This window comes from Oncorhynchus masou, unplaced genomic scaffold, assembly GCF_036934945.1.
Source record: "Oncorhynchus masou masou isolate Uvic2021 unplaced genomic scaffold, UVic_Omas_1.1 unplaced_scaffold_2801, whole genome shotgun sequence".
NCBI lineage: Eukaryota > Metazoa > Chordata > Actinopteri > Salmoniformes > Salmonidae > Oncorhynchus > Oncorhynchus masou.
Window position 1 is genome coordinate 2,836 of NW_027009228.1, and position 19,665 is coordinate 22,500.

Genomic DNA, 19,665 nt, shown 5'->3' on the forward strand with positions numbered 1-19,665 from the left:
CTCTGTACAGTTATCTCACAGTGATAAGGCTCTGTACAGTTATCTCACAGTGATAAGGCTCTGTTCAGTTATCTCACAGTGATAAGGCTCTGTACAGTTATCTCACAGTGATAAGGCTCTGTACAGTTATCTCACAGTGATAAGGCTCTGTTCAGTTATCTCACAGTGATAAGGCTCTGTACAGTTATCTCACAGTGATAAGGCTCTGTACAGTTATCTCACAGTGATAAGGCTCTGTTCAGTTATCTCACAGTGATAAGGCTCTGTACAGTTATCTCACAGTGATAAGGCTCTGTACAGTTATCTCACAGTGATAAGGCTCTGTACAGTTATCTCACAGTGGTAAGGCACCGAGTTCCTGACATCTATTGCCACTTGCGGTGTAAATTCCAATTCCCCATGGGGCGCAAAAATATTTGAAATGTAGACTCACATTTATTGCGGCATTGTGTTGGGAAGAAAGGTGCAATCATCACCTAGAAAATTAAGAGATGGGGCTCAATCCAATCTGCATTGCAGTATTTATGCAGTAGCTCTTTTTCCAATAGTCCAATTAACTCACAGATTGGTCTTGGGTACTGTATAAAAAAACCTAATGCCAGGGCGACCCCTTCACAGGTATGCTTTCACGTTTCACAATTAGAAGAGTGTGGCAACGGGATGAATATTGTAAATAAAAGATTTGCATGGGGAAATATATATATATATATATATATATATATATATATATATATATATATATATATATATATATACAGTGGGGCAAAAAAGTATTTAGCCAGCCACCAATTGTGCAAGTTCTCCCACTTTAAAATATGAGAGGCCTGTAATTTTCATCATAGGTACACTTCAACTATGACAGACAAAATGAGAGAGAAAAATCCAGAAAATCACACTAGGATTTTTTATGAATTTATTTGCAAAATATGGTGGAAAATAAATATTTGGTCACCTACAAACAAGCAAGATTTCTGGCTCTCACAGACCTGTAACTTCTTCTTTAAGAGGCTCCTCTGTCCTCCACTCGTTACCTGTATTAATGGCACGTGGTGGAACTTGTTATCAGTATAAAAGTCACCTGTCCACAACCTCAAACAGTCACACTCCAAACTCCACTATGGCCAAGACCAAATAGCTGTCAAAGGACACCAGAAACAAAATTGTAGACCTGCACCAGGCTGGGAAGACTGAATCTGCAATAGGTAAGCAGCTTGGTTTGAAGAAATCAACTGTGGGAGCAATTATTAGGAAATGGAAGACATACAAGACCACTGATAATCTCCCTCGATCTGGGGCTCCACGCAAGATCTCACCCGTGGGGTCAAAATGATCACAAATACGGTGAGCAAAAATCCCAGAACCACACGGGGGGACCTAGTGAATGACCTGCAGAGAGCTGGGACCAAAGTAACAAAGCCTACCATCAGTAACACACTACACTGCCAGGGACTCAAATCCTGCAGTGCCAGACGTGTCCCCTTGCTTAAGCCAGTACATGTCCAGGCCCGTCTGAAGTTTGCTAGAGAGCATTTGGATGATCCAGAAGAAGATTGGGAGAATGTCATATGGTCAAATGAAACCAAAATATAACTATTTGGTAAAAACACAACTCGTTGTGTTTGGAGGACAAAGAATGCTGAGTTGCATCCAAAGAACACCATACCTACTGTGAAGCATGGAGGTGGAAACATCATGCTTTGTGGCTGTTTTTCTGCAAAGGGACCAGGACGACTGATCCGTGTAAAGGAAAGAATGAATAGGGCCATGTATCGTGAGATTTTGAAAACCTCCTTTAGGGCAAGGGCATTGAAGATGAAACGTGGCTGGGTCTTTCAGCATGACAATGATCCCAAACACACTGCCCGGGCAACAAAGGAGTGGCTTCGTAAGAAGCATTTCAAGGTCCTGGAGTGGCCTAGCCAGTCTCCAGATCTCAACCCCATAGAAAATCTTTGGAGGGAGTTGAAAGTCCGTGTTGCCCAGCAACAGCCCCAAAACATCACTGCTCTAGAGGAGATCTGCATGGAGGAATGGGCCAAAATACCAGCAGGAGTGTGTGAAAACCTTGTGAAGACTTACAGAAAACATTTGAACTCTGTCATTGCCAACAAAGGGTATATAACAAAGTATTGAGATAAACTTTGTTATTGACCAAATACTTATTTTCCACCATAATTTGCAAATAAATTCATTAAAAATCCTACAATGTGATTTTCTGGATTTCTTTTCTCATTTTGTCTGTCATATTTGAAGTGTACCTATAATGAAAATTACAGGCCTCTCTCATCTTTTTAAGTGGGAGAACTTGCACAATTGGTGGCTGACTAAATACTTTTTGCCCCACTGTATACTGTATATTACAACTATGAGCAGACTGCACCACCAGTAATAACATTTGGGGAAAAATGATGATTGGTGTGTATTTCTTGTTATGATGGATGCAGCTACGAATTTAAACAAATACTTCTCATATCCTACATGTTTTTTCTTCTTCGTAAAAAGCACAGAAATATGCATGAGACGGTAAGCAAACATGTTTAATTTGGTCATATGCGGAAATGTGCCTTTTGAATTTTTTTGTAACGTCAGTAGTCTCGTCAAGGAAGCATCATGCAAGTATATTGTACCACCCAGTCCATTTAGAAAGGAATGTATTTCATACCGACCACTTCCTTAAGATGATGTGCCTCTACATCGAGAAGGGTGCAATTGCAGCCTGCAATTTGGGACGTTCCAGTCTGGAAGGTGGGGGTGCTCCAGTACAGTCGCCCCGCCTGTCAGGTACTGTTTTCCCACAGTTTTGTTAACGACTGTGAGGGCAGGCGGGAGCGAAGGACGCCGTCTAGCAGTGGGGGGGTTCATGAAGGAACCAATGGGATGCTCGAGGGGGGAATGCCCAGAATTGCGGGCTACAGTGGCACACTATTGTCTACGTCACGATTTCAATGGTCAAGTTCAACCGCTCGGGTCCAAAATAGCTAGATTTACTACTAAAAGACCGAAATATATCACTTTTAGAACCATCTGTCAAAATGAAGCCCAGAATTGACGTGTTTCACTATAAATAAGCCTAAAACATCTGGTTTTACATGAAGAAAAAATATGTTCATGAAAGTTACTCTTTAAAAGCCAAGCATAGCCTCTCCTCCTCTCAGTAAAGTTTTTTTGTCATACCCAATGCTGTCGCCAAGTAGTCCAGACTATCGATAAAGGGTTTCTCGTGAGACCACAATCACCCAAAGCTTTATTAAAAGGTCAAGTTTGACAAGACTGTAAGAGGACATCCCCTTTTATATATGTGGGCTATTACATTATTTCAGACTGCTCCTGTTGTTATTGTGGACGTACAGTACAACCCCTCCATGGAGGTTATTTGCCCATCATGGAATGAGATAACCCACTGACATTCTTTAGAAACATTTTAAGTTATTTTCCTTGAACAATTTGTATTGTATTTCTTTTTGATTAAAAAGCAAGCCCCTTTCCCTGCTATAACGGAAGCTGGTTCAACAACAACGTGCCTGGTCTCTCTGATCCTGGCCATCCGTTAGCCAAGGAGCCGATACATAAAAGGTTTATGCTTGTGAGCCTTTTGCCGACATGCTTTGGAATGAATTATTCCTAATTCACATAGGCCCACCTACAGTGAATACTCCATTCCGCTTGTATATATCAATCCCCATTTCCAAACACCGCCTCTTGTCCAGTTACCAAACACACGCTCCTCCAAACAAAAGTTTCAGTCCTATAACACCATATCAACAGCAGGCCGAGGCTGTATCTGGCTTGTTGAGAACATGTCTCACACACGTCTCACACATGTCTCACACACGTCTCACACATGTCTCACACACGTCTCACACATGTCTCACACACGTCTCACACACGTCTCACACACATCTCACACATGTGTCACACAAGTTACGGGAGCTTAGTATGTTTTATTTGAGGAGAGTGCGATGCCTAAGGCCTATACTCGTTTGAAGGCAATTACAACAATGTTGACTGTCAACAATCCAAACATATTGAGCCAACACTGGATGTTTCTGTTTTATGTTGCTATCAGTCGTTAGCCTCTGCTATTTAATAAACTGTAGTATCGATCCACAATGGATAGGACTAGAATATTCTGTGGCCCCAGACGAATTGGAGATGATAGCATCTCAAAGACCGTCAATAACCGACAAAACTTGAGACAAACGCATGCCTTATTAAACAATGGAACGCCTTAATTGACCTGTGAGTGGCCAAGCCCTCATCACACCTACAACTTGTTTATTTATCAAAACCCAGCTCTTTTCACACTACCGGCAGCTAATGAGCTCATAATAATGGCAATGAAAATCGTGAAAATATTTCGGACAAACCCCAGGACCAAAGGTGGAGGAGGAGAAGTTGGTGGAGGAGAGGAGGAGGAGAAGGAGAGGTGGAGGAGAAGGAGAGGTGGAGGAGAGGAGAGGAGAGGAGGAGGAAAGGTGGAGGAGGAGAGGTGGGGAAGGAGGTGGAGGAGAGGAGAAGGAGAGGTGGAAGAGGTGGTGGAGGAGAGGAGAGGAGAGGAGAGGAGGAGGAAAGGTGGAGGAGGAGAGGTGGGGAAGGAGGTGGAGGAGAGGAGAGGAGGAGGAAAGGTGGAGGATGAGAGGTGGGGAAGGAGGTGGAGGAGAGGAGAAAGAGAGGTGGACGAGGAGGTGGTGGAGGAGAGGAGAGGAGGAGGAAAGGTGGAGGAGGAGAGGTGGGGAAGGAGTTGAGGAGAGGAGAAGGAGAGGTGGACGAGGAGGTGGTGGAGGAGAGGTGGAGTAGAGGAGGAGGAGAAGGAGAGGAGGAGAGGTGGATTGGAGATGGAGAGGAGGGGGGGAGAGGTGGAGAAGGAGGTGGAGGAGAGATGGAGGAGAGGAGAAGGAGAGGTGGAGGAGAAGGAGAGGTGGAGGAGGAGAAGGAGAGGTGGAGGAGGAGGAGGAGAAGGAGAGGTGGAGGAGAAAGGGAGGTGGAGAAGGAGAGGAGGAGGAGGAGGAGAGGTGGAGAAGGAGGTAGAGGAGAAGGAGAGGTGGAGGAGAGGAGGTGTGGGAGAGGAGGAGAAGGAGGAGGAAAGGTGGAGGAGGAGAAGGAGGAGAAAAAGAGGTGTGGGAGAGGAGGAGAAGGAGGAGGAGAGGTGGAGGAGAAGGAGAGGTGGAGGAGAAGGAGGAGTGGTGGAGGAGGAGAGGTGGAGGAGGAGAGGTGGAGGAGAAGGAGAGGTGGAGGAGAGGTAGAGGAGAGGAGGAGGAGAGGTTGAAGAGAAGGAGAGGTGGAGGTGGAGGAGGAGAAGGAGAGGTGGAGGAGAGGTAGAGGAGAGGTAGAGGAGAAGGAGAGGTGGAGGAGAAGGAGAGGTGGAAGAGAGGTAGAGGATAGGTGGAGGAGAGGTGGAGGAGAAGGAGAGGTGGAGGAGGAGGAGAGGTGGAAGAGAGGTGGAGGAGAGGTAGAGGATAGGTGGAGGAGAGGTGGAGGAGAAGGAGAGGTGGAGGAGGAGGAGAGGTGGAGGAGGAGGAGAGGTGGAGGAGGAGGAGAGGTGGAGGAGAGGTGGAGGAGGAGGAGAGGTGGAGGAGAGGTGGAGGTGGAGGAGAAGGAGAGGTGGAGGAGGAGGAGAGGTGGAAGAGAGGTGGAGGAGAGGTAGAGGATAGGTGGAGGAGAGGTGGAGGAGAGGTGGAGGAGAAGGAGAGGTGGAAGAGAGGTGGAGGAGAGGTAGAGGATAGGTGGAGGAGAGGTGGAGGAGAAGGAGAGGTGGAGGAGGAGGAGAGGTAGAGGAGAGGTGGAGGAGAAGGAGAGGTGGAAGAGAGGTGGAGGAGAGGTAGAGGATAGGTGGAGGAGAGGTGGAGGAGAAGGAGAGGTGGAGGAGGAGGAGAGGTGGAGGAGGAGGAGAGGTGGAGGAGAGGTGGAGGTGGAGGAGAAGGAGAGGTGGAGGAGGAGGAGAGGTGGAGGAGGAGGTGCTCCATGTGTTCAGTTGTTCACTGAGACAGACAGTCCTCCCAACTGACTGACTCCTGAGGCATATTATACTGTACTGTATGGAGTTACACCTTGTGGAACAGCGGGGACTCTGAGGCAACACAAACACATGTAATAACATACACACGTACACATAGATTTTGTGTTGTAGATATGTGTTAGTGGAGTATTGGCTTGAGGGCACACACTTAGTGTGTTGTGAAATATGTTATGAATGTATTGTAATGTTTTAAAAATGGTATAACTGCCTTCATTTTGCCAGATCCCTGGAAGAGTAGCTGCTGCCTTGGCAACAGCTAATAGGGATCCATAATAAACCCCAGGAAGAGTAGCTGCTGCCTTGGCAACAGCTAATGGGGATCCATAATAAACCCCAGGAAGAGTAGCTGCTGCCTTGGCAGGAACTAATGGGGATCCATAATAAACCCCAGGAAGAGTAGCTGCTGCCTTGGCAGGAACTAATGGGGAACCATAATAAACCCCAGGAAGAGTAGCTGCTGCCTTGGCAACAGCTAATGGGGATCCATAATAAACTGCAAGAAGGGTAGCTGCTGCCTTGGCAACAGCTAATGGGGATCCATAATAAACCCCAAGAAGAGTAGCTGCTGCCTTGGCAGGAACTAATGGGGATCCAAAATAAACCCCAAGAAGAGTAGCTGCTGCCTTGGCCGGAACTAATGGGGATCCATAATAAACCCCAGGAAGAGTAGCTGCTGCCTTGGCAACAGCTAATGGGGATCCATAATAAACCGCAAGAAGGGTAGCTGCTGCCTTGGCAACAGCTAATGGGGATCCATAATAAACCCCAAGAAGAGTAGCTGCTGCCTTGGCAACAGCTAATGGGGATCCATAATAAACCCCAAGAAGAGTAGCTGCTGCCTTGGCAACAGCTAATGGGGATCCATAATAAACCCCAAGAAGAGTAGCTGCTGCCTTGGCAACAGCTAATGGGGATCCATAATAACCCCAAGAAGAGTAGCTGCTGCCTTGGCAGGAACTAATGAGGGTCCATAATAAACCCCAGGAAGAGTAGCTGATGCCTTGGCAGGAACTAATGGGGATCCATAATAAACCCCAGGAAGAGTAGCTGCTGCCTTGGCAGGAACTAATAGGGATCCATAATAAACCCCAAGAAGAGTAGCTGCTGCCTTGGAAACAGCTAATGTGGATCCATAATAAAACGCAAGAAGGGTAGCTGCTGCCTTGGCAACAGCTAATGGGGATCCATAATAAACCCCAAGAAGAGTAGCTGATGCCTTGGCAGGAACTAATGGGGATCCATAATAAACCCCAGGAAGAGTAGCTGCTGCCTTGGCAGGAACTAATAGGGATCCATAATAAACCCCAAGAAGAGTAGCTGCTGCCTTGGAAACAGCTAATGTGGATCCATAATAAAACGCAAGAAGGGTAGCTGCTGCCTTGGCAACAGCTAATGGGGATCCATAATAAACCCCAAGAAGAGTAGCTGCTGCCTTGGCAGGAACTAATGGGGATCCATAATAAACCCCAAGAAGAGTAGCTGCTGCCTTGGCCGGAACTAATGGGGATCCATAATAAACCCCAAGAAGAGTAGCTGCTGCCTTGGCAACAGCTAATGGGGATCCATAATAACCCCAAGAAGAGTAGCTGCTGCCTTGGCAGGAACTAATGAGGGTCCATAATAAACCACAGGAAGAGTAGCTGATGCCTTGGCAGGAACTAATGGGGATCCATAATAAACCCCAGGAAGAGTAGCTGCTGCCTTGGCAGGAACTAATAGGGATCCATAATAAACCCCAAGAAGAGTAGCTGCTGCCTTGGAAATAGCTAATGTGGATCCATAATAAAACGCAAGAAGGGTAGCTGCTGCCTTGGCAACAGCTAATGGGGATCCATAATAAACCCCAAGAAGAGTAGCTGCTGCCTTGGCAGGAACTAATGGGGATCCATAATAAACCCCAAGAAGAGTAGCTGCTGCCTTGGCCGGAACTAATGGGGATCCATAATAAACCCCAAGAAGAGTAGCTGCTGCCTTGGCAGGAACTAATGGGGATCCATAATAAACCCCAAGAAGAGTAGCTGCTGCCTTGGCAGGAACTAATGGGGATCCATAATAAACCCCAAGAAGAGTAGCTGCTGCCTTGGCAACAGCTAATGGGGATCCATAATAACCCCAAGAAGAGTAGCTGCTGCCTTGGCAGGAACTAATGAGGGTCCATAATAAACCCCAGGAAGAGTAGCTGATGCCTTGGCAGGAACTAATGGGGATCCATAATAAACCCCAGGAAGAGTAGCTGCTGCCTTGGCAGGAACTAATAGGGATCCATAATAAACCCCAAGAAGAGTAGCTGCTGCCTTGGAAACAGCTAATGTGGATCCATAATAAAACGCAAGAAGGGTAGCTGCTGCCTTGGCAACAGCTAATGGGGATCCATAATAAACCCCAAGAAGAGTAGCTGCTGCCTTGGCAGGAACTAATGGGGATCCATAATAAACCCCAAGAAGAGTAGCTGCTCCCTTGGCCGGAACTAATGGGGATCCATAATAAACCCCAGGAAGAGTAGCTGCTGCCTTGGCAACAGCTAATGGGGATCCATAATAAACCGCAAGAAGGGTAGCTGCTGCCTTGGCAACAGCTAATGGGGATCCATAATAAACCCCGAGAAGAGTAGCTGCTGCCTTGGCAACAGCTAATGGGGATCCATAATAAACCCCAAGAAGAGTAGCTGCTGCCTTGGCAACAGCTAATGGGGATCCATAATAAACCCCAAGAAGAGTAGCTGCTGCCTTGGCAACAGCTAATGGGGATCCATAATAACCCCAAGAAGAGTAGCTGCTGCCTTGGCAGGAACTAATGAGGGTCCATAATAAACCCCAGGAAGAGTAGCTGATGCCTTGGCAGGAACTAATGGGGATCCATAATAAACCCCAGGAAGAGTAGCTGCTGCCTTGACAGGAACTAATGGGGATCCATAATAAACCCCAAGAAGAGTAGCTGCTGCCTTGGCAGGAACTAATGGGGATCCATAATAAACCCCAAGAAGAGTAGCTGCTGCCTTGGCAACAGCTAATGGGGATCCATAATAACCCCAAGAAGAGTAGCTGCTGCCTTGGCAGGAACTAATGAGGGTCCATAATAAACCCCAGGAAGAGTAGCTGATGCCTTGGCAGGAACTAATGGGGATCCATAATAAACCCCAGGAAGAGTAGCTGCTGCCTTGGCAGGAACTAATAGGGATCCATAATAAACCCCAAGAAGAGTAGCTGCTGCCTTGGAAACAGCTAATGTGGATCCATAATAAAACGCAAGAAGGGTAGCTGCTGCCTTGGCAACAGCTAATGGGGATCCATAATAAACCCCAAGAAGAGTAGCTGCTGCCTTGGCAGGAACTAATGGGGATCCATAATAAACCCCAAGAAGAGTAGCTGCTGCCTTGGCCGGAACTAATGGGGATCCATAATAAACCCCAAGAAGAGTAGCTGCTGCCTTGGCAGGAACTAATGGGGATCCATAATAAACCCCAAGAAGAGTAGCTGCTGCCTTGGCAGGAACTAATGGGGATCCATAATAAACCCCAAGAAGAGTAGCTGCTGCCTTGGCAACAGCTAATGGGGATCCATAATAAACCCCAAGAAGAGTAGCTGCTGCCTTGGAAACAGCTAATGTGGATCCATAATAAACCGCAAGAAGGGTAGCTGCTGCCTTGGCAACAGCTAATGGGGATCCATAATAAACCCCAAGAAGAGTAGCTGCTGCCTTGGCAGGAACTAATGGGGATCCATAATAAACCCCAAGAAGAGTAGCTGCTGCCTTGGCCGGAACTAATGGGGATCCATAATAAACCCCAAGAAGAGTAGCTGCTGCCTTGGCAGGAACTAATGGGGATCCATAATAAACCCCAAGAAGAGTAGCTGCTGCCTTGGCAGGAACTAATGGGGATCCATAATAAACCCCAAGAAGAGTAGCTGCTGCCTTGGCAACAGCTAATGGGGATCCATAATAACCCCAAGAAGAGTAGCTGCTGCCTTGGCAGGAACTAATGAGGGTCCATAATAAACCCCAGGAAGAGTAGCTGATGCCTTGGAAACAGCTAATGTGGATCCATAATAAACCGCAAGAAGGGTAGCTGCTGCCTTGGCAACAGCTAATGGGGATCCATAATAAACCCCAAGAAGAGTAGCTGCTGCCTTGGCAGGAACTAATGGGGATCCATAATAAACCCCAAGAAGAGTAGCTGCTGCCTTGGCCGGAACTAATGGGGATCCATAATAAACCCCAAGAAGAGTAGCTGCTGCCTTGGCAGGAACTAATGGGGATCCATAATAAACCCCAAGAAGAGTAGCTGCTGCCTTGGCAGGAACTAATGGGGATCCATAATAAACCCCAAGAAGAGTAGCTGCTGCCTTGGCAACAGCTAATGGGGATCCATAATAACCCCAAGAAGAGTAGCTGCTGCCTTGGCAGGAACTAATGAGGGTCCATAATAAACCCCAGGAAGAGTAGCTGATGCCTTGGCAGGAACTAATGGGGATCCATAATAAACCCCAGGAAGAGTAGCTGCTGCCTTGGCAGGAACTAATAGGGATCCATAATAAACCCCAAGAAGAGTAGCTGCTGCCTTGGAAACAGCTAATGTGGATCCATAATAAAACGCAAGAAGGGTAGCTGCTGCCTTGGCAACAGCTAATGGGGATCCATAATAAACCCCAAGAAGAGTAGCTGCTGCCTTGGCAGGAACTAATGGGGATCCATAATAAACCCCAAGAAGAGTAGCTGATGCCTTGGCCGGAACTAATGGGGATCCATAATAAACCCCAAGAAGAGTAGCTGCTGCCTTGGCAGGAACTAATGGGGATCCATAATAAACCCCAAGAAGAGTAGCTGCTGCCTTGGCAGGAACTAATGGGGATCCATAATAAACCCCAAGAAGAGTAGCTGCTGCCTTGGCAACAGCTAATGGGGATCCATAATAAACCCCAAGAAGAGTAGCTGCTGCCTTGGCAACAGCTAATGGGGATCCATAATAAACCCCAAGAAGAGTAGCTGCTGCCTTGGCAGGAACTAATGGGGATCCATAATAAACCCCAAGAAGAGTAGCTGCTGCCTTGGCAGGAACTAATGGGGATCCATAATAAACCCCAAGAAGAGTAGCTGCTGCCTTGGCAGGAACTAATGGGGATCCATAATAAACCCCAAGAAGAGTAGCTGCTGCCTTGGCAGGAACTAATGGGGATCCATAATAAACCCCAAGAAGAGTAGCTGCTGCCTTGGCAGGAACTAATAGGGATCCATAATAAACCCCAGGAAGAGCAGCTGCTGCCTTGGCAGGACCTAATGAGGGTCCATAATAAACCCCAGGAAGAGTAGCTGATGCCTTGGCAGGAACTAATGGGGATCCATAATAAACCCCAGGAAGAGTAGCTGCTGCCTTGGCAGGAACTAATGAGGATCCATAATAAACCCCAAGAAGAGTAGCTGCTGCCTTGGCAGGAACTAATGAGGGTCCATAATAAACCCCAGGAAGAGTAGCTGATGCCTTGGCAGGAACTAATGAGGATCCATAATAAACCCCAAGAAGAGTAGCTGCTGCCTTGGCAGGAACTAATGAGGATCCATAATAAACCCCAAGAAGAGTAGCTACTGCCTTGGCAGGAACTAATGAGGGTCCATAATAAACCCCAGGAAGAGTAGCTGCTGCCTTGGCAGGAACTAATGGGGATCCATAATAAACCCCAAGAAGAGTAGCTGCTGCCTTGGCAGGAACTAATGGGGATCCATAATAAACCCCAAGAAGAGTAGCTGCTGCCTTGGCAACAGCTAATGGGGATCCATAATAACCCCAAGAAGAGTAGCTGCTGCCTTGGCAGGAACTAATGAGGGTCCATAATAAACCCCAGGAAGAGTAGCTGATGCCTTGGCAGGAACTAATGGGGATCCATAATAAACCCCAGGAAGAGTAGCTGCTGCCTTGGCAGGAACTAATAGGGATCCATAATAAACCCCAAGAAGAGTAGCTGCTGCCTTGGAAACAGCTAATGTGGATCCATAATAAAACGCAAGAAGGGTAGCTGCTGCCTTGGCAACAGCTAATGGGGATCCATAATAAACCCCAAGAAGAGTAGCTGCTGCCTTGGCAGGAACTAATGGGGATCCATAATAAACCCCAAGAAGAGTAGCTGCTGCCTTGGCCGGAACTAATGGGGATCCATAATAAACCCCAAGAAAGTAGCTGCTGCCTTGGCAGGAACTAATGGGGATCCATAATAAACCCCAAGAAGAGTAGCTGCTGCCTTGGCAGGAACTAATGGGGATCCATAATAAACCCCAAGAAGAGTAGCTGCTGCCTTGGCAACAGCTAATGGGGATCCATAATAAACCCCAAGAAGAGTAGCTGCTGCCTTGGAAACAGCTAATGGGGATCCATAATAAACCCCAAGAAGAGTAGCTGCTGCCTTGGCAGGAACTAATGGGGATCCATAATAAACCCCAAGAAGAGTAGCTGCTGCCTTGGCCGGAACTAATGGGGATCCATAATAAACCCCAAGAAGAGTAGCTGCTGCCTTGGCAGGAACTAATGGGGATCCATAATAAACCCCAAGAAGAGTAGCTGCTGCCTTGGCAACAGCTAATGGGGATCCATAATAACCTCAAGAAGAGTAGCTGCTGCCTTGGCAGGAACTAATGAGGGTCCATAATAAACCCCAGGAAGAGTAGCTGATGCCTTGGCAGGAACTAATGGGGATCCATAATAAACCCCAGGAAGAGTAGCTGCTGCCTTGGCAGGAACTAATAGGGATCCATAATAAACCCCAAGAAGAGTAGCTGCTGCCTTGGAAACAGCTAATGTGGATCCATAATAAACCCCAAGAAGAGTAGCTGCTGCCTTGGCAGGAACTAATGGGGATCCATAATAAACCCCAAGAAGAGTAGCTGCTGCCTTGGCAACAGCTAATGGGGATCCATAATAACCCCAAGAAGAGTAGCTGCTGCCTTGGCAGGAACTAATGAGGGTCCATAATAAACCCCAGGAAGAGTAGCTGATGCCTTGGCAGGAACTAATGGGGATCCATAATAAACCCCAGGAAGAGTAGCTGCTGCCTTGGCAGGAACTAATAGGGATCCATAATAAACCCCAAGAAGAGTAGCTGCTGCCTTGGCAGGAACTAATGGGGATCCATAATAAACCCCAAGAAGAGTAGCTGCTGCCTTGGCAGGAACTAATGGGGATCCATAATAAACCCCAAGAAGAGTAGCTGCTGCCTTGGCAGGAACTAATGGGGATCCATAATAAACCCCAAGAAGAGTAGCTGCTGCCTTGGCAGGAACTAATAGGGATCCATAATAAACCCCAGGAAGAGCAGCTGCTGCCTTGGCAGGACCTAATGAGGGTCCATAATAAACCCCAGGAAGAGTAGCTGATGCCTTGGCAGGAACTAATGGGGATCCATAATAAACCCCAGGAAGAGTAGCTGCTGCCTTGGCAGGAACTAATGAGGATCCATAATAAACCCCAAGAAGAGTAGCTGCTGCCTTGGCAGGAACTAATGAGGGTCCATAATAAACCCCAGGAAGAGTAGCTGATGCCTTGGCAGGAACTAATGAGGATCCATAATAAACCCCAAGAAGAGTAGCTGCTGCCTTGGCAGGAACTAATGAGGATCCATAATAAACCCCAAGAAGAGTAGCTACTGCCTTGGCAGGAACTAATGAGGGTCCATAATAAACCCCAGGAAGAGTAGCTGCTGCCTTGGCAGGAACTAATGGGGATCCATAATAAACCCCAAGAAGAGTAGCTGCTGCCTTGGCAGGAACTAATGGGGATCCATAATAAACCCCAAGAAGAGTAGCTGCTGCCTTGGCAACAGCTAATGGGGATCCATAATAACCCCAAGAAGAGTAGCTGCTGCCTTGGCAGGAACTAATGAGGGTCCATAATAAACCCCAGGAAGAGTAGCTGATGCCTTGGCAGGAACTAATGGGGATCCATAATAAACCCCAGGAAGAGTAGCTGCTGCCTTGGCAGGAACTAATAGGGATCCATAATAAACCCCAAGAAGAGTAGCTGCTGCCTTGGAAACAGCTAATGTGGATCCATAATAAAACGCAAGAAGGGTAGCTGCTGCCTTGGCAACAGCTAATGGGGATCCATAATAAACCCCAAGAAGAGTAGCTGCTGCCTTGGCAGGAACTAATGGGGATCCATAATAAACCCCAAGAAGAGTAGCTGCTGCCTTGGCCGGAACTAATGGGGATCCATAATAAACCCCAAGAAGAGTAGCTGCTGCCTTGGCAGGAACTAATGGGGATCCATAATAAACCCCAAGAAGAGTAGCTGCTGCCTTGGCAGGAACTAATGGGGATCCATAATAAACCCCAAGAAGAGTAGCTGCTGCCTTGGCAACAGCTAATGGGGATCCATAATAAACCCCAAGAAGAGTAGCTGCTGCCTTGAAACAGCTAATGGGGATCCATAATAAACCCCAAGAAGAGTAGCTGCTGCCTTGGCAGGAACTAATGGGGATCCATAATAAACCCCAAGAAGAGTAGCTGCTGCCTTGGCCGGAACTAATGGGGATCCATAATAAACCCCAAGAAGAGTAGCTGCTGCCTTGGCAGGAACTAATGGGGATCCATAATAAACCCCAAGAAGAGTAGCTGCTGCCTTGGCAACAGCTAATGGGGATCCATAATAACCCCAAGAAGAGTAGCTGCTGCCTTGGCAGGAACTAATGAGGGTCCATAATAAACCCCAGGAAGAGTAGCTGATGCCTTGGCAGGAACTAATGGGGATCCATAATAAACCCCAGGAAGAGTAGCTGCTGCCTTGGCAGGAACTAATAGGGATCCATAATACACCCCAAGAAGAGTAGCTGCTGCCTTGGAAACAGCTAATGTGGATCCATAATAAACCCCAAGAAGAGTAGCTGCTGCCTTGGCAGGAACTAATGGGGATCCATAATAAACCCCAAGAAGAGTAGCTGCTGCCTTGGCAACAGCTAATGGGGATCCATAATAACCCCAAGAAGAGTAGCTGCTGCCTTGGCAGGAACTAATGAGGGTCCATAATAAACCCCAGGAAGAGTAGCTGATGCCTTGGCAGGAACTAATGGGGATCCATAATAAACCCCAGGAAGAGTAGCTGCTGCCTTGGCAGGAACTAATAGGGATCCATAATAAACCCCAAGAAGAGTAGCTGCTGCCTTGGAAACAGCTAATGTGGATCCATAATAAAACGCAAGAAGGGTAGCTGCTGCCTTGGCAACAGCTAATGGGGATCCATAATAAACCCCAAGAAGAGTAGCTGCTGCCTTGGCAGGAACTAATGGGGATCCATAATAAACCCCAAGAAGAGTAGCTGCTGCCTTGGCCGGAACTAATGGGGATCCATAATAAACCCCAAGAAGAGTAGCTGCTGCCTTGGCAGGAACTAATGGGGATCCATAATAAACCCCAAGAAGAGTAGCTGCTGCCTTGGCAGGAACTAATGGGGATCCATAATAAACCCCAAGAAGAGTAGCTGCTGCCTTGGCAACAGCTAATGTGGATCCATAATAAACCCCAAGAAGAGTAGCTGCTGCCTTGGAAACAGCTAATGGGGATCCATAATAAACCCCAAGAAGAGTAGCTGCTGCCTTGGCAGGAACTAATGGGGATCCATAATAAACCCCAAGAAGAGTAGCTGCTGCCTTGGCCGGAACTAATGGGGATCCATAATAAACCCCAAGAAGAGTAGCTGCTGCCTTGGCAGGAACTAATGGGGATCCATAATAAACCCCAAGAAGAGTAGCTGCTGCCTTGGCAGGAACTAATGGGGATCCATAATAAACCCCAAGAAGAGTAGCTGCTGCCTTGGCAACAGCTAATGGGGATCCATAATAACCCCAAGAAGAGTAGCTGCTGCCTTGGCAGGAACTAATGAGGGTCCATAATAAACCCCAGGAAGAGTAGCTGATGCCTTGGAAACAGCTAATGTGGATCCATAATAAACCGCAAGAAGGGTAGCTGCTGCCTTGGCAACAGCTAATGGGGATCCATAATAAACCCCAAGAAGAGTAGCTGCTGCCTTGGCAGGAACTAATGGGGATCCATAATAAACCCCAAGAAGAGTAGCTGCTGCCTTGGCCGGAACTAATGGGGATCCATAATAAACCCCAAGAAGAGTAGCTGCTGCCTTGGAAGGAACTAATGGGGATCCATAATAAACCCCAAGAAGAGTAGCTGCTGCCTTGGCAGGAACTAATGGGGATCCATAATAAACCCCAAGAAGAGTAGCTGCTGCCTTGGCAACAGCTAATGGGGATCCATAATAACCCCAAGAAGAGTAGCTGCTGCCTTGGCAGGAACTAATGAGGGTCCATAATAAACCCCAGGAAGAGTAGCTGATGCCTTGGCAGGAACTAATGGGGATCCATAATAAACCCCAGGAAGAGTAGCTGCTGCCTTGGCAGGAACTAATGGGGATCCATAATAAACCCCAAGAAGAGTAGCTGCTGCCTTGGAAACAGCTAATGTGGATCCATAATAAAACGCAAGAAGGGTAGCTGCTGCCTTGGCAACAGCTAATGGGGATCCATAATAAACCCCAAGAAGAGTAGCTGCTGCCTTGGCAGGAACTAATGGGGATCCATAATAAACCCCAAGAAGAGTAGCTGATGCCTTGGCCGGAACTAATGGGGATCCATAATAAACCCCAAGAAGAGTAGCTGCTGCCTTGGCAGGAACTAATGGGGATCCATAATAAACCCCAAGAAGAGTAGCTGCTGCCTTGGCAGGAACTAATGGGGATCCATAATAAACCCCAAGAAGAGTAGCTGCTGCCTTGGCAACAGCTAATGGGGATCCATAATAAACCCCAAGAAGAGTAGCTGCTGCCTTGGCAACAGCTAATGGGGATCCATAATAAACCCCAAGAAGAGTAGCTGCTGCCTTGGCAGGAACTAATGGGGATCCATAATAAACCCCAAGAAGAGTAGCTGCTGCCTTGGCAGGAACTAATGGGGATCCATAATAAACCCCAAGAAGAGTAGCTGCTGCCTTGGCAGGAACTAATGGGGATCCATAATAAACCCCAAGAAGAGTAGCTGCTGCCTTGGCAGGAACTAATGGGGATCCATAATAAACCCCAAGAAGAGTAGCTGCTGCCTTGGCAGGAACTAATAGGGATCCATAATAAACCCCAGGAAGAGCAGCTGCTGCCTTGGCAGGACCTAATGAGGGTCCATAATAAACCCCAGGAAGAGTAGCTGATGCCTTGGCAGGAACTAATGGGGATCCATAATAAACCCCAGGAAGAGTAGCTGCTGCCTTGGCAGGAACTAATGAGGATCCATAATAAACCCCAAGAAGAGTAGCTGCTGCCTTGGCAGGAACTAATGAGGGTCCATAATAAACCCCAGGAAGAGTAGCTGATGCCTTGGCAGGAACTAATGAGGATCCATAATAAACCCCAAGAAGAGTAGCTGCTGCCTTGGCAGGAACTAATGAGGATCCATAATAAACCCCAAGAAGAGTAGCTACTGCCTTGGCAGGAACTAATGAGGGTCCATAATAAACCCCAGGAAGAGTAGCTGCTGCCTTGGTAGGAACTAATGGGGATCCTTAACAAATACAAATACAGAGACGACACCACTACCATCACCCCCACTTTTTTCTGATGTCCATTAGCTAATCCCTGTTCTGTCATTTAGCATGCAAACACACACGCAGGCATACGCACACTAACGCACGCACACATACAGCTCGCAAACCACACACACACACCTAATGTCATGTTGCAAACCCTGGTCAACATCTGTCTGACAGTTTAATGCTGTGTGAAAATGTTAAGTGAATTACCTAGGGGAACAACCAATTAAAATCTAAAACCACTAAGAACACTCCAATGTTTCATCAACTAAACTACATGTTTTCCAGGGATTTAATGGCCAGTTTCCTTAACACACGTAGAGTAATGCTATCTGCTACTAAAGTTCAAGTCAAGGGCAGGATGGTTACTGCAGTAAGTAGACTACATTATTTGCACTTCCAAGATACAGTTTGCTAAAATGACATGCAAAGACTTGAATAGAACTGTGTCCAAGTGTGAATAAAGTGAGAGTTTTGGTGCTGTGGATACGTTTGAAATCATTTAAGATGCAGCGAAGAAAGCCCTGGTTCGCCAGACCACCGTCCAAACGAAGCCTCCTTTTCCAAAACACCGACCGCTTATGTCATTTACCATTTCCCTGGTGAGGGATTGTGCCTTTTTGCCCCTGGCCACAGCAGAGAAAGAGGGACGAGTGAGAATGGGAGGAGGGGAAGGCAAGGAGGAAGGGAGAGAAAAAAGGGATTGAGTAAGTCTGGTTTTCTCTGTCTGATAGCAGGAGAGTCAGACAATGATGAAGTCAGTCCAGGGGTAATTGTAGCTGTTAAGTCATTTCACCACGACAATGACTTCATCCTCTTCCATATTGCTCTTGGACATCTCCTGTCAAACTCGCTCAGCTGTCAGTCTATACCTGTTGGCTTTGGATTAAGTCCGTTGCAAATAGAATTAGGTTGAATAATGCGTACTGTGTGTAATACAAAGCTGATTCTGTCCCGTCTCATTGCATTTACAATGTCTGTGAAAGGATTCATTGTAGAGTGAAATAAACTACCTAATCTGGCGTTTTAGAAACTTAAACTGGATGAATTGTCAATGTATTACCAGAACCTTGGTAGACTGTTTGGTTTATTTGGAAATCATACCGTATCATATTCAAATTGTATAAAAAGTATCTTTCTAGTATAACCTATACCTATCTGGAACTATTTCTGTGCACATCATATACCATAGAATTCTACAATTCAAGCATAGAATTCCAAGGATTCGAGGTTTAGGAAGCCAAGCTAACGGGTGTATGTCAGATAGTGAGGAAGGAGAAATCCAAACACCATGGTAGAATCATGGCAGGCACATGTATGGACCTGTCATACCACAATACTGCATCCAACTATATTATATTTAACTGTAAATGTTAGCAAACACTCTATTTGATGTTTGACTGGTTTTGGATACTCTGACTGGCCAGATGAGGATGGTCTCTTGCTCTGCGCTCTGGTTCTTCACAATGTTTATCCAAACTAGCTATGTTTCCTAGACACGGTCACCTTGGCCTTCTCTTTAGAGGTGTACTTTGTAGCAAAGGTCATAGATAAGATTTGCTTGGTCGATTGGTTGACTGGTTGATTGACTAACAGCCTTTCTTTTCTCTGTGTCACATGCAGGTACCAGATCCACACGGGCCTCCAGCACTCGGTCATCAGGCCCACCCAGGCCAACTGCCTGCCCCTGGAGAATGTCACACTACCCCAAAAGCTCCGGCAGGCAGGCTACGCCACCCATATGGTGGGCAAGTGGCACCTGGGCTTCTACAAGCGTGGCTGCATGCCCACTCAGCGCGGCTTCGACACATTCTTTGGGTCCCTATTGGGTAGTGGTGACTACTACAGCCACTATAAATGTGACGGCCCCGGCATGTGTGGCTATGACCTGTACGAAGGGGAGGAGGCAGCCTGGGAACAGGATCGGGGCCGATACTCAACCTTGATGTTCACCCAAAAAGCTGTGGACATCCTGGCACACCACAACCCCCAGAAACCCTTATTCCTCTACTTGGCCTTTCAGGCGGTCCACTCCCCGCTACAGGTGCCCGCTCGCTACCTGGAGCGCTACAAGTCCATCCCTA

The 19,665-nt window shown here is 47.2% G+C and overlaps 1 pseudogene; it reads left to right on the forward strand.

Annotated features, from left to right (window-relative positions):
- The first annotated feature begins 2,681 nt into the window (after positions 1-2,681).
- The window catches only part of LOC135533917 (arylsulfatase J-like), an 18,565-nt pseudogene continuing 1,581 nt past the window's right edge, over positions 2,682-19,665 (forward strand).